The sequence below is a fragment of the Saimiri boliviensis genome, chromosome 6 (assembly GCF_048565385.1).
Source record: "Saimiri boliviensis isolate mSaiBol1 chromosome 6, mSaiBol1.pri, whole genome shotgun sequence".
In the NCBI taxonomy this organism is placed as follows: domain Eukaryota; kingdom Metazoa; phylum Chordata; class Mammalia; order Primates; family Cebidae; genus Saimiri; species Saimiri boliviensis.
Genome location: NC_133454.1, coordinates 38,339,028 through 38,350,433, shown reverse-complemented (window position 1 = coordinate 38,350,433; position 11,406 = coordinate 38,339,028). Strand labels below are relative to the sequence as shown.

Below are 11,406 nucleotides of genomic sequence, written 5' to 3'. Positions count from 1 at the left end.
GTGTGGTATCAGGCTTCTGTAATCCCAGCTACTCAAGAAGTTGAAACAGGAGAATCATTTGATCCCAAGAGGCAGAGATTGCAGTGGTCTGAGACCACACCCATTGCATTCCAGTCTGGGCAACAAGAGCAGAACTCCATCAAAAAAAGAAAAGAAGTACAAAATTCAGCCTGGCATGGTAGCATATGCCTGCAGTCCCAGCTACTTGGGAGGCTGAGACAGAAGAATTTCTTGAACCCAGGAGGTGGAGGTTGCAGTGAGCTGAGATTGTGCCATTGCACTCCAGCCTGGTCAACAGAACAAGACTCCATCTCAAAAAAGAACAACAAAAAAAGGTTATTTTTTTTTAAATTTTTTTATTTTTATTTTTCCCCGAGACGGAGTTTCGCTCTTGTTACCCAGGCTGGAGTGCAATGGCGCAATCTCGGCTCACCGCAACCTCCACCTCCTGGGTTCAGGCAATTCTCCTGCCTCGGCCTCCTGAGTAGCTGGGATTACAGGCACGCGCCACCATGCCCAGCTAATTTTTTTTTGTATTTTTAGTAGAGACGGGGTTTCACCATGTTGACCAGGATGGTCTCGATCTCTCGACCTCGTGATCCACCCGCCTCGGCCTCCCAAAGTACTGGGATTAGAGGCGTGAGCCACCGCGCCCGGCCAAAAAAAGGTTATTAATGTATTCGGAGGATTATATGAAATTTATGTAAGTCTGGTGGTCCTGATATGATGCTGTCAGTCAGGATTCTGGTTACTCTCTTAAAATGTTGCACATAAGACTGCTAACTAAATTTCCTTGTGGATTTGAAACGTTCAGCAGATTTTCATCATATTGATTCCATGATCCACATTTACTGTTTTGAATTCTCTAAAAATATCTGTAATCAGCAACAGTCCAAATTCAAATTTTCTTTTTTCTTTTTCTTTTTTTTTTTTAAGATGGAATCTCACTCTGTCACCTATGCTGGAGTGCAGTGGTGCCATCTCTGCTCACTGCAACTTCTGTCTCCTGGGCTCAAGCGATTTTCCTGCCTCAGCCTCCCAAGTAGCTGGGACTACAGGCACCTGCCACCACACCCAGCTAATTGGTGACAGTTGAGGCAGGGTTTCACCATGTTGGCCAAACTGGACTCCAACTGCTGACCTCGTGATCCACCCACCTCAGCCTCCCAAAGTGCTGGGATTACAGCCACGAGCCACCGTGCCTGGCCCCCAAATTTGCTTTTTATGGAAAAAACTCTACCATGTCGTCTTGAACACAGGATTCTGATAACTCGCAACAATGAACTACCCAGGCTTCACCACTATGTAATATAGGCATGTCAGAAACTCACAGGTACACCCCTTCAATACATTAAAAATAAATTTTTTTTAAAAAATCAAAGGCGCAGGCCCAGTGGCTCACGCCTGTAATCCCAGCACTTTGGGAGGCCAAGGCGGGCAGATCGCTTGTGGTCAGGCATTCAAGACAAGCCTGGTTGACACAGTGAAACCCCCTCTCTACTAAAAATACATCTTGGCTCATGCATGGTGGTGCATGCCTGTAATCCCAGCTATTAGGGAGGCTGAGGCATGACAGTTGCTTGAACCTGGGAGCCAGAGGTTGCAGTGAGCCAAAATTGTGCCACTGCACTCCAACCTGGGCAACGGGAGCAACATTCCATCTCGAAAAATAAACAAGGCCCTGTATGGCCCAAGGGAGGTTGGCATTAGCGTGGCCTGATACAATGGTGCCATATAACTGTTAATTTCAGTTGGGACATGGGGAAACTTCTGTCACCTGCCAGGCTCTGGCCCAATGTAAAGCTCAAGTCTAGAGGGCTGGGGGTTGTGGGAGACAGGACTGTCACCCCAGGATTATCAGAGAAAGAGGGGCTCCTGGCTCTTACTTCTGCAGAAGCCGCTACACAGACAGGTCCCTCACTCCAAGGAGCCTCCTGCACTTGCCCACACCTTTCTGTGGTTTCACTTCCACTTTCTTAAAAAGGGCTGTACTTCCCTACTCTGAGCCCCTCCCTTCCCCATCAAAGATCCTGGGCACTGGTGGTACCAGACAGCTTGTGCCCTGTCCAAGGTAGATAAGAAATGTCCCTTGTCTCTGTCAAGGTCAAAATCATCCACACCCAGGTGGGGTGATCCCATCTCTGGGAGGTGTCTTGCAGAAGTGCTGCCAGGGGTGTGAGGTGGCTTGGCTCCACAAGCTGCGTGTGCAGCGTGGGGTGGCCAGGGGGTTGCAGGGCATCCCACACCACAACCCATGAGGCCGCCTCTATGGGCTGATGGGGGATCAGTGCAGGGCGGTAAGGGCCAGGGCCAGGTCTGAAGGGAAAATGGGCTCACGTTCACGTGAGTGAGAAAGGCAGTGTATGTGTCCAGGTGTGTCAGGTTGTGCAGAGCATTTCTTGAAAAGGCACACAAGGGATGAATCAAAGAGGTTGCCTCGGGCAAGATCACTGGGATCTGGCAATGGGGTGGGAGGGAAACCAGTTTTTTGTTGTGAAGTCCTTGGATGCTTTGAATTTTTGTTTAAATCATGTGCATACTTGATTGTTGTTTATCCCCTCAACCCCACCTCCACCCCAAGTACAGAAGAAAAGAAAGACACTTTGTTTCTTAAACTAGTTTGCCAGCGAGGTGGACATCCTATGTTGCTCGTTTTCCTGGAGATTTAGATTAAAATTAATTAGGGCTTTGGAGTCAGACTGTCCGGGTTCAAGTCCTGGCTGCCCCGTTTTGTAGCTTCTCGGACAAGTTGCTTAACTTCTGAGAGCTTTTATTTTCTCTCCTGTAAAATGGCACAGTATTATTGATATTATTATTATTTTATTATTATTTTGGGGACAGGATCTCCATCTCTCACCCCAGTTGGAGTGCAGTGGCATGGTGCAATCAAAGCTTGCTGCAGCCTTGACATCCTGGGCTCAAGTGATCCTCCCACCTCAGCCTCCTGAATAGCTGAGACTACAGGCATGAACCATCATGCCCAGCTAATTTTTTTTTTGAGACAGAGTCTTGCTTTGTCGCCAGGTTGTAGTGCAGTGGTGCGATCTTGGCTCACTGCAACATCCACCTGCTGGGTTCAAGCAATTTTCCTGCCTCAGCCTCTCAAGTAGCTAGGACTACAGGCACAAGCCACCACACCTGGCTAACTTTTGTATTTTTAGTAGAGACGGAGTTTCACCATGTTGGCCAGGATGGTCTCGATCTCGACATTGTAATCTGCCCACCTCGGCCTCCCAAAGTGCTGGAATTATAGGCGTGAGCCACCATGCCTGGCCAATTTTTTGTAGAGACAGGAGTCTTGCTTTGTTGGCCAGACTGGTCTCCAACTCCTGGGCTCAAGCAGTTTTCCTACCTGGGTCCCCTAAAATGCCTGGATTACTGGCATGAGCCACCACAGGCTTGATATTAATATGTTGATATTAATGTGATACAAACAGTTCCTGTCTTATAGGCTTGTTAAGTGGCTTCAATGAGACAGTGCAGGGAGATGCCTGAGAAAGTGCCAGGCACCCCCACCACATGAGGACAAGACTCAGCGTCTACAGGACACTCCCACTGCTATGGGAGGCGGATTGGATAGAGATCTTCATTCCTATTTACAGAAGGGTAGGTTGAGGTTCAAAGTAGCAAAGTCCTGGGGTAAGAGGCCTGGTTGGGGCCACTGGTGCCCTGGATCTATTAGTGACCTGCTGTGGGAACTTGGGATGGTACCTTCCCCTCATCAATAAATTGATGGGGTTGGAAAGGCTCTCCTGGGAATCGTGAAATGTGGGGTCTCCAAATGCTGGTGAAAATTGAGGTGGCAGCACGTCAGAGCCTGTTCTAGGTCCCAGGGCCAGGCATCCGCCCTCAGGCTTACAGGTTTCCATCTGTGTCCTCGGCCAGCACACCTGTTTTACCAATTACACAACTTCCCTGGGGTCTTGTTCAGTGGAATCCACATTCTGACCCAGAAGGTGCTCCCTGGAGAGGCTAGTGGTATTGGTCTGAGGACCACACTTTGAGTAGCCAAGGTCTGAATTTGATGTGGGTCATGTTATACACCTGTGTAAAAAGCTATCAAGGCCAGACGCAGTGGCTAATGCCTGTAATCTCAGCACTTTGGGAGGCCGAGGTGGTTGGATCACCTGAGGTCAGGAGTTCGAGACCAGCCTGGCCAACACGGTGAAACCCCCTTTCTACTAAAAAATTTTTAGGAGGAGGATCCAAGTTGGCTGATTAGGAACAGCTCAGGATTGCAGCTCCAAGCGAAAGCGTGGAGTGTGAGTGGACGCCGCATTTCCAGATGGATTTTTGTTGCCCACAGACCAGGAGATTCCCAGGCAGAGGATCCCCATGGGTCACCAGCGTGACTGTTCTGGCTGGCGTGGCAGGTCTCTGAACAAAATACATGGGTCCAGGCGCCATTTAGCTGGCAATTGGAGCTCCTGGGAGACAGAGTCACCCATTCAACTAATAAAAAGGGGACTGAAACAGGGAGCCAGGCCAGGAGATTTCCAGGCAAAACGCCACGAATCTCCACGTGGCTGTTTCAGCCGGTGCAGAGGTTCACTGCAAGGGAAATCACACAGGTCCCGGCGCCTTTTCAATTGGTGACTGGAATGCCAGAGAGACAGGGTCACTCATTCAGCTGATAAAAAGGGGACTGAAATAGGAAGCCAGGCCAGGAGATTCCTGGAAAAAAAGCACCAGTAATTGCCCCCTAACATGCTGGGATTACAGGTATAAGCCACCGTGCCTGGCCTATTTTATTTTATTTTACTTTATTTTATTTATAGAGTCAGAGTCTCACTATGTTGCCCAGGCTGATCTCGAACTCCTGGGCTCAAGCAGTCCTCCCTTCTTGGTCTCCCAAGATGCTAGGATTACAGGTGTGAGCCACCACACCAGGCCCATTGTCATTCTTGTAATGAGTTTTTCCTGAGCCCCTCCTACATGTCTGGCTGGACATGAAACCCCTCTCAAGGAAATAGGGTGAATCCGATGCTGATAATGACCTTCATTTTAGTAATGAGGACACTGAGGTCCAGAGAGGTTAAGACTTATGGAGTTGCACAAGCTGGCCCAGGTTCCCTGACACTTTAGTGCCCTGTGACTGCTGGGAGCTTTCTGGTGGATGGGCAGGGGACAGCTGGTGATGTGGCATGTTGGGATGGGGGAAGAGCAGGCAGAAGGGTGTTCCAGGCTGAGGGTACACTTGCATGAAGTCCAGGAGTGTGGACTTTGATGCTGGGTAAGGCTGGGGCAGTGAGGATCCCGGAAAGGCCCACTGGCTGCAGTCAGAGTGGGCTGAGCACAGTGTTCTCTGTGTTTCTGAGGCTGACCTCTGTGAACTCTGAGAGAGAAGGGATGCTTGTGTGTGCTCATGTGCATGTGCACCCAACAGTGAGGCCTGGCAGTCTTGTGAGACGTAGCCCATGTACAAGCCGCTCCGTTGTGTGTGCAGGACTGCTTGGAGGCCACAGGCCTGGGATCTTGAGTGTGTGTGTTTCTACTGGTGGAAAATGGGTGTATCTCTTGGCAGGAGCTGGGAATGTAAGTGGGCCTGAGGTCCAGGGAGAGCAAGCCTATGGCTGCAAGTGGGCAGACCACATGAGGGGTCTGGGAGCCTTTGTGTCCATGTGCGTGTGTGTGTGTTCCTGTACCTCACAGTGTATGCACCAGTGGATGAGTGTATGCATGCCTGTGTATGCAGTCATGCACACACATATGCATGTCTGTATATCTATGCTTATGTGTATGTGAGTGCATGTGCCTCTGTGTGTCCGCTTGTGTCTGTGTACAAGCCAGAGTGTGTACGCATGTGAGTTTTGCTTTCACATTCAATGCTAGTCAGAGGCTCCAGTTCCTGTAAACCTCATGGTCTCATTTTCCAGCAGACATCACACAGCAGTGGCATTGGGCACAACAGCCTAGGCTAGGTCTGGCCTATGGCTTCCCCTTTTCAAGCCTCTGGCTGCAGGGTGTAGAGGGGATGTAGGAGAAGACAGGGCACCTGACCCCCAGCTGGCTGCAAGCACCACCATTCCTGGCATCTATGGCATGAAGCCACCCATGGGAGTCTGATGAAAGTCACATTACTGGGACTGGGTAGGGCAGAGCTGTCCTGGGAAATACAGATACACCTTTATTGTATTAAAAGTGAAAATCAGATCATGCCTTTTCTCTGTCTCTCTTAAAACCCTCTAAAGAGTCTCTGTTGCATTTAAAACAAAACACCAGTCTCTGCCTGGTATCTCAGGTATCACTGGGGCCCCGCTGGCCAGAAAGACTTGGGAAGGAACCACCCGTGGCATATCCACTGTGTGACTCTGGGCTTTGGGTCCCTTACCGTAAAAACAGAGTAGGAAGTCCTCTGGCCAGTGGGTAGATGCTGGGAGGCTCTGGAGACTTGGCCGTGAAGGAGACAGTCCTCCCAGTGGGCCAGAACCTTTTCACTTTCCGTATAGTCATATGAGATAGCAAAGAGTGGTTGCTTCCCCATGCTTTTTAAAAATTTTGACTTTATATTATACTTTTTGAGACAGGATCTTGCTCTGTTGCACAGGTGGAGTGCAGTGGCACGATCACTACTTACTGCAGCTTCTACTGCTCAGGCTCAAATGATCTCCCACCTCAGCCTCCTAGCTACTGCAGCTTCTACCGCTCAGGCTCCAATGATCTCCCACCCCAGCCTCCAGAGTAGCTGGGAACACAGGTGTGCACAATCACACCTGGCTAGTTTTTAAATTTTGTCTAGAAACAGGGTTTCCCTATCTTGCCCATGCTTGTCTCGAACTCCTGAGCTCAAGTAATTCTTCCATCTCAGCTTCCCAAAGTGCTGGGATTACAGGCATGGGCCCCCATGCCCAGCCCCCATGCCGTTTCTGTGCCACTAGGAAATAACACTGGCTAGTCATGGTTGCCATTTCTGTTGTTTTAACGTGAAATGAATGAGTGCTGCTTCTTTAACCCTGAATCTCCTCCCACATGGTTGGTACTAAAATTTTCACTTTTATTTGGCAGATGAAGAAACTGAGTCCTGTTAAAGAATGTGCTTAGGATCACATGCTAGGAGGTGGTCAGCTGGAATGCAAGTCCAGGCAGGTGCTAGCTTGAGAGCCACTGCTCTATCAAGCCCTTCTCAGGCTTCTACTCAGGCCAAGAGAGGAGGAAGGACCCTCAGACAGGAGCAGCGTGAGCAAAGGTGTGGAGCTGGGACCGAGGACAGAATGTCAGGAGAGAGAGGGAAGAGCTCTGTGGCCGGGGGAGAGAAGCGTGAGGTCAAAATGGAGAGGCAAGAGGAGGGAGGAATGTGGACATCCTTGAATGCTGGCATGAACACTCTGGGCCTTCTGGGGGGTGGGCAGCACAGGGGAGGGGGTGTCTAGCCAGCTCCTGGCTGAGTGCTGTGGCTCAAACTATCTTTGTATCAGGCAAGGGCACCTGCATGGATCCAGTTGCTCAAGCCCCAAATCATGGCTCCATCCTTGACTTCTGTCTTTGTCTCCCCTCATCGGGCCATAGGGAGTAGACTGAAACCACAGCTGCGGCCTCCTGGCTAATATCTCCGCTCCTCTGCCCCCACAGCCCAGTCTCTACCCGACAGCCAGGGGCGTCTACTGAAAATGAAAATAATATCATGTCTCTCATTCTCTCTGTCTCTCTCCCTCTCAGTGGAATATCTGTCTGTTGCCAAGGCTGAAGTGCAGTGGCGCAATTTTGGCTAACTGCAACCTCCACTTCCGGGGTTTAAGCAGTTCTCCTGCCCCAGCCTCCCAAGTAGATGGGATTACAGGTCACCCACCACCACGCCTGGCTAATTTTTGTATTTTTAGTAGAGACGGGGTTTCACCATGTTGGCCAGGCTAGTCTTGGACTCCTGACCTCAAGTGATCCTCCCACTTTGGCCTCCTAAAGTGCTCGGATTACAGATGTGAGCCATGGCACACAGCCTGTCTCTCTCTTTCTCTCTCTCTCTGCACCAGAGAATGCCTGTTCCTGATGCATTTAGAACAAAATCCAAATTCCTTTAAGTGGCCTGTGAGTCTCTACCCAATCTTGCCTCATCTACCTCTTGGCCACATCACTGACTCTTCCCCAACCACTGCGTACCCACACTGGCCTTTCTGTTCCTCATATACACCAGGTCACTGCTGCCACAAGGCCTTCACATTTGCCATTCCCTCTGGTAGGAGTGCCCTTCCGCAGGCCACCAGCCCCTTCTTGTCATTCAGGTCTCAGCAGAGGGAGCCTGCCCAGATAAGCCCCTCTCCCCCTCCCTCCTAGTTTATTTCTTTCATCTGCATGTGCTCAGCACCCAAAACTGTCTCTTGCTCTCTCCCCACCTTCACCAGATTATAAACTCCATAAAAGCAGGGTCTTTGTTGGTTTTGTTCACTGCTACACCCCAGGCATTCAGTGAGCTCTCGTTGAGTGCAGAAATTAGACTGTCTTCTCCTCTGTAAAATAGGGTCACATCACACCTCCCAGCAGGGCGGTGGTGTGGCTCAGGATAATGCTTGTACACAGTTGGACTTCTTCCTTACTGGCCAGAGTTACCTAGCCACCCCTCCTGGAGCCTAGCCTCCTCCAGCTCTCCCAAGCCCTCTGCCCTGGCAGCGGACACCTTAGCAGAGGGGCTGTCCTCCAGACCCTTTGCAGCCAGACCTTGCTGCCCACAGATCCCTGAGGACATCTTGGGGGGTTGTTGCCCAGAACCCAGCCCCAGGCTCATGCAAATTCTGTCTCTCAGCCCAGCAGCTGTGGCCTCCTTCATTTGGCCTTTTAAAAGAAATTCTTGGGCTAACTCACACTTCCTTTGTCCCCAGCTGGGTTCACTCAAGTGTCATTGTTTTGCAAGGCTGAGGTTCCAGTCCCTCAGAAGCAGTCTCCAGTGCAGAGGTGCTGTATGCTTCAGTGAACCTCGAATGGGGGCTACACCCCCTAGAAAACCTCATCCCAGGACAGTTGGGAAACTCCCCCTCACTGGTGGTCAGGGCATTCTGGGTTAGAGAAACTGCTTTGGAGCTTCGGCAGGTGTTCATTTTGTCCATCCCTTGCCTCCCCACCTAATCCCTTCGAAAGTCACTCAGAAAAGTGCCCCTTCTGCCCTAGGGGATGCATTTCAACATCTCATGTCCCCTGCTTTCTTTCCTTCCTTCCCCATGAAATCAGGCGTTCAGATTCAGCGCACTTCTCTGAATGTTTGTTTGTTTCTGTGCAAACACGTGGGGTGACGCATGGTCTCGATTTTCTAGAACAGTTCCACTTTAACAGAATTGCGGTTATTTTGAGAAAAAGGGTACAACAATGTACTGTTGTGAGTTTCTTGTTTATGTCCCTGGAAGAGTTTTTGTGTAAATAATGTCACAGTGCTCAGAGGGAAAGAAATCCCTCAGGAATTCCCTGGAGATAAATGGATGGGTGATATTTAACCCATTTTCTCCCATCCCCAGTAGAAAGAACTGGAGTTTTGGAGTTAGACTGATTTCTGGATCCTTTTGTTGTGGGGGCAGTAGAGACAGGGTCTTGTTTTGTCATCCAAGCTGCAGTGCAATGGCTCGATCATGGCTCACTGCAGCCTCACCTTCCCAGGCTCAAGTGCTCCACCTCAGCCTCCCGAGTAGCTGGGACTACAGGCACATACTGCCATGCCTGGCTAATTTTTTAATTTTTTGTAGAAATGGGTGTCTCCCTGTGTTACTCAGGCTGGTTTTGAACTCCTGGGCTCAAGCAATCCTCCTGTCTTGGCCTCCCAAACTGTTGGATTATAGGTGTGAGCCACTGCACCAGACCTGGAACCATTTTTAATAAATGGAAGTGAAATTCACATAACAAAATTAACTAATTTAAAATGAACAATTCAGTGATGTTTAGTAAATTTACAGTGTTGTGTAACTGCCACCTCTCTTTAGTTGTAAAACATTTTTATCATCCCCCAAGGAAAGGAAACTTTGTGTCCGTTAAGCAGTCACTCTCCACTTCCTCTTCTCCATGATAGTTAACTTACTATCTTCCGTGATAGTTAACTTCCTTAACTAACTTCCTTGATAGTTATCTTCCTTTTCTCTGTGATAGTTAACTTACTTCTAGTTACCTATCTTCTCTGTCATAGGTTCCACCGGGCTGTCTTGGCTGAGGTTCCTGAAGAGGAAAAAAGTGTTTTCCAGCTGGGCTACCACCTGTGACAAGTTGTCATTCGCATGGAGCGGGGATTCTGTTCTGGGTATGTACGGGCCATTCTGTAACTTGTTTTTCTTTTTTTTTTTTTTGAGACGGAGTTTCGCTCTCGTTACCCAGGCTGGAGTGCAATGGCGCGATCTCAGCTCACCGCAACCTCCGCCTCCTGGGTTCAAGCAATTCTCCTGCCTCAGCCTCCTGAGTAGCTGGGATTACAGGCAAGCACCACCATGCCCAGCTAATTTTTTGTATTTTTAGTAGAGACGGGGTTTCACCATGTTCACCAGGGTGGTCTCGATCTCTCGACCTCGTGATCCACCCGCCTCAGCCTCCCAAAGTGCTGGGATTACAGGCTTGAGCCACCGCACCCGGCTGTTTTTCTTTTTTTTTTAGACAGGGTCTTGCTCTGTTGACCAGACTGGAGTGCAGTGACGCAGTCTCAGCTCATTGCAACCTCCGCCTCCCGGATTAAGCGATTTTCCCACCTTGGCCTCCCAGCTGGGACTATATGCACCCATGACCACACCTGGCTAATTTTTGTATTTTTTGATAGAGACAGGGTTTTGCCATGTTGATCAGGCTGATCTTGAACTCCTGACCTCAGTGATCCACCTACCTCAGCCTCCCAAAGTGCTGGGTTTACAGATGTGAGCCACCACGATTGGCCCCATTCTCTACATTTTAGCACAGCTGAGAGTGTCTAACCACCACCAAAATCAGTACACAATATAATTTCATGCCCCCAAAAAACTCCCTCTTCCTATCCTTTTATGGTTGGCCCTTTCCCTGCTCCTGGCCCCTGGCAACCACTGGTCTGTTTTCTGTCCCTAGAGTTTCAGCTCTGACCAAGTGTCAGATGAATGATTCCTGTAGATGTGAACTTTTTTTTTTTTTTTTTTTTTTTAGACGGAGTTTCACTCTTGTTACCCAGGCTGTGGTGCAATGGCACGATCTCGGCCCACCGCAACCTCCACCTCCTGGGTTCAGGCAATTCTCCTGTCTCAGCCTCCTGAGTAGCTGGGACTACAGGCACGTGCCACCATGCCCAGCTGATTTTTTGTATTTTTAGTAGAGACGGGGTTTCACCATGTTGACCAGGATGGTCTCGATCTCTCAACCTCGTGATCCACCTGCCTCGGCCTCCCAAAGTGCTGGGATTACAGGCTTGAGCCACCGCGCCCAGCCGATATGAACTTTTGTGTCTGGCCAACACAAAGTATTTGAGATTCATTCAAGTTGCTGGTT

At 49.7% G+C, this 11,406-nt stretch overlaps 1 pseudogene; it reads left to right on the top strand.

Annotated features, from left to right (window-relative positions):
• Window positions 1–424: 424 nt before the first annotated feature.
• The window catches only part of LOC104650687 (recQ-mediated genome instability protein 2-like), a 28,910-nt pseudogene continuing 17,928 nt past the window's right edge, over window positions 425–11,406 (top strand).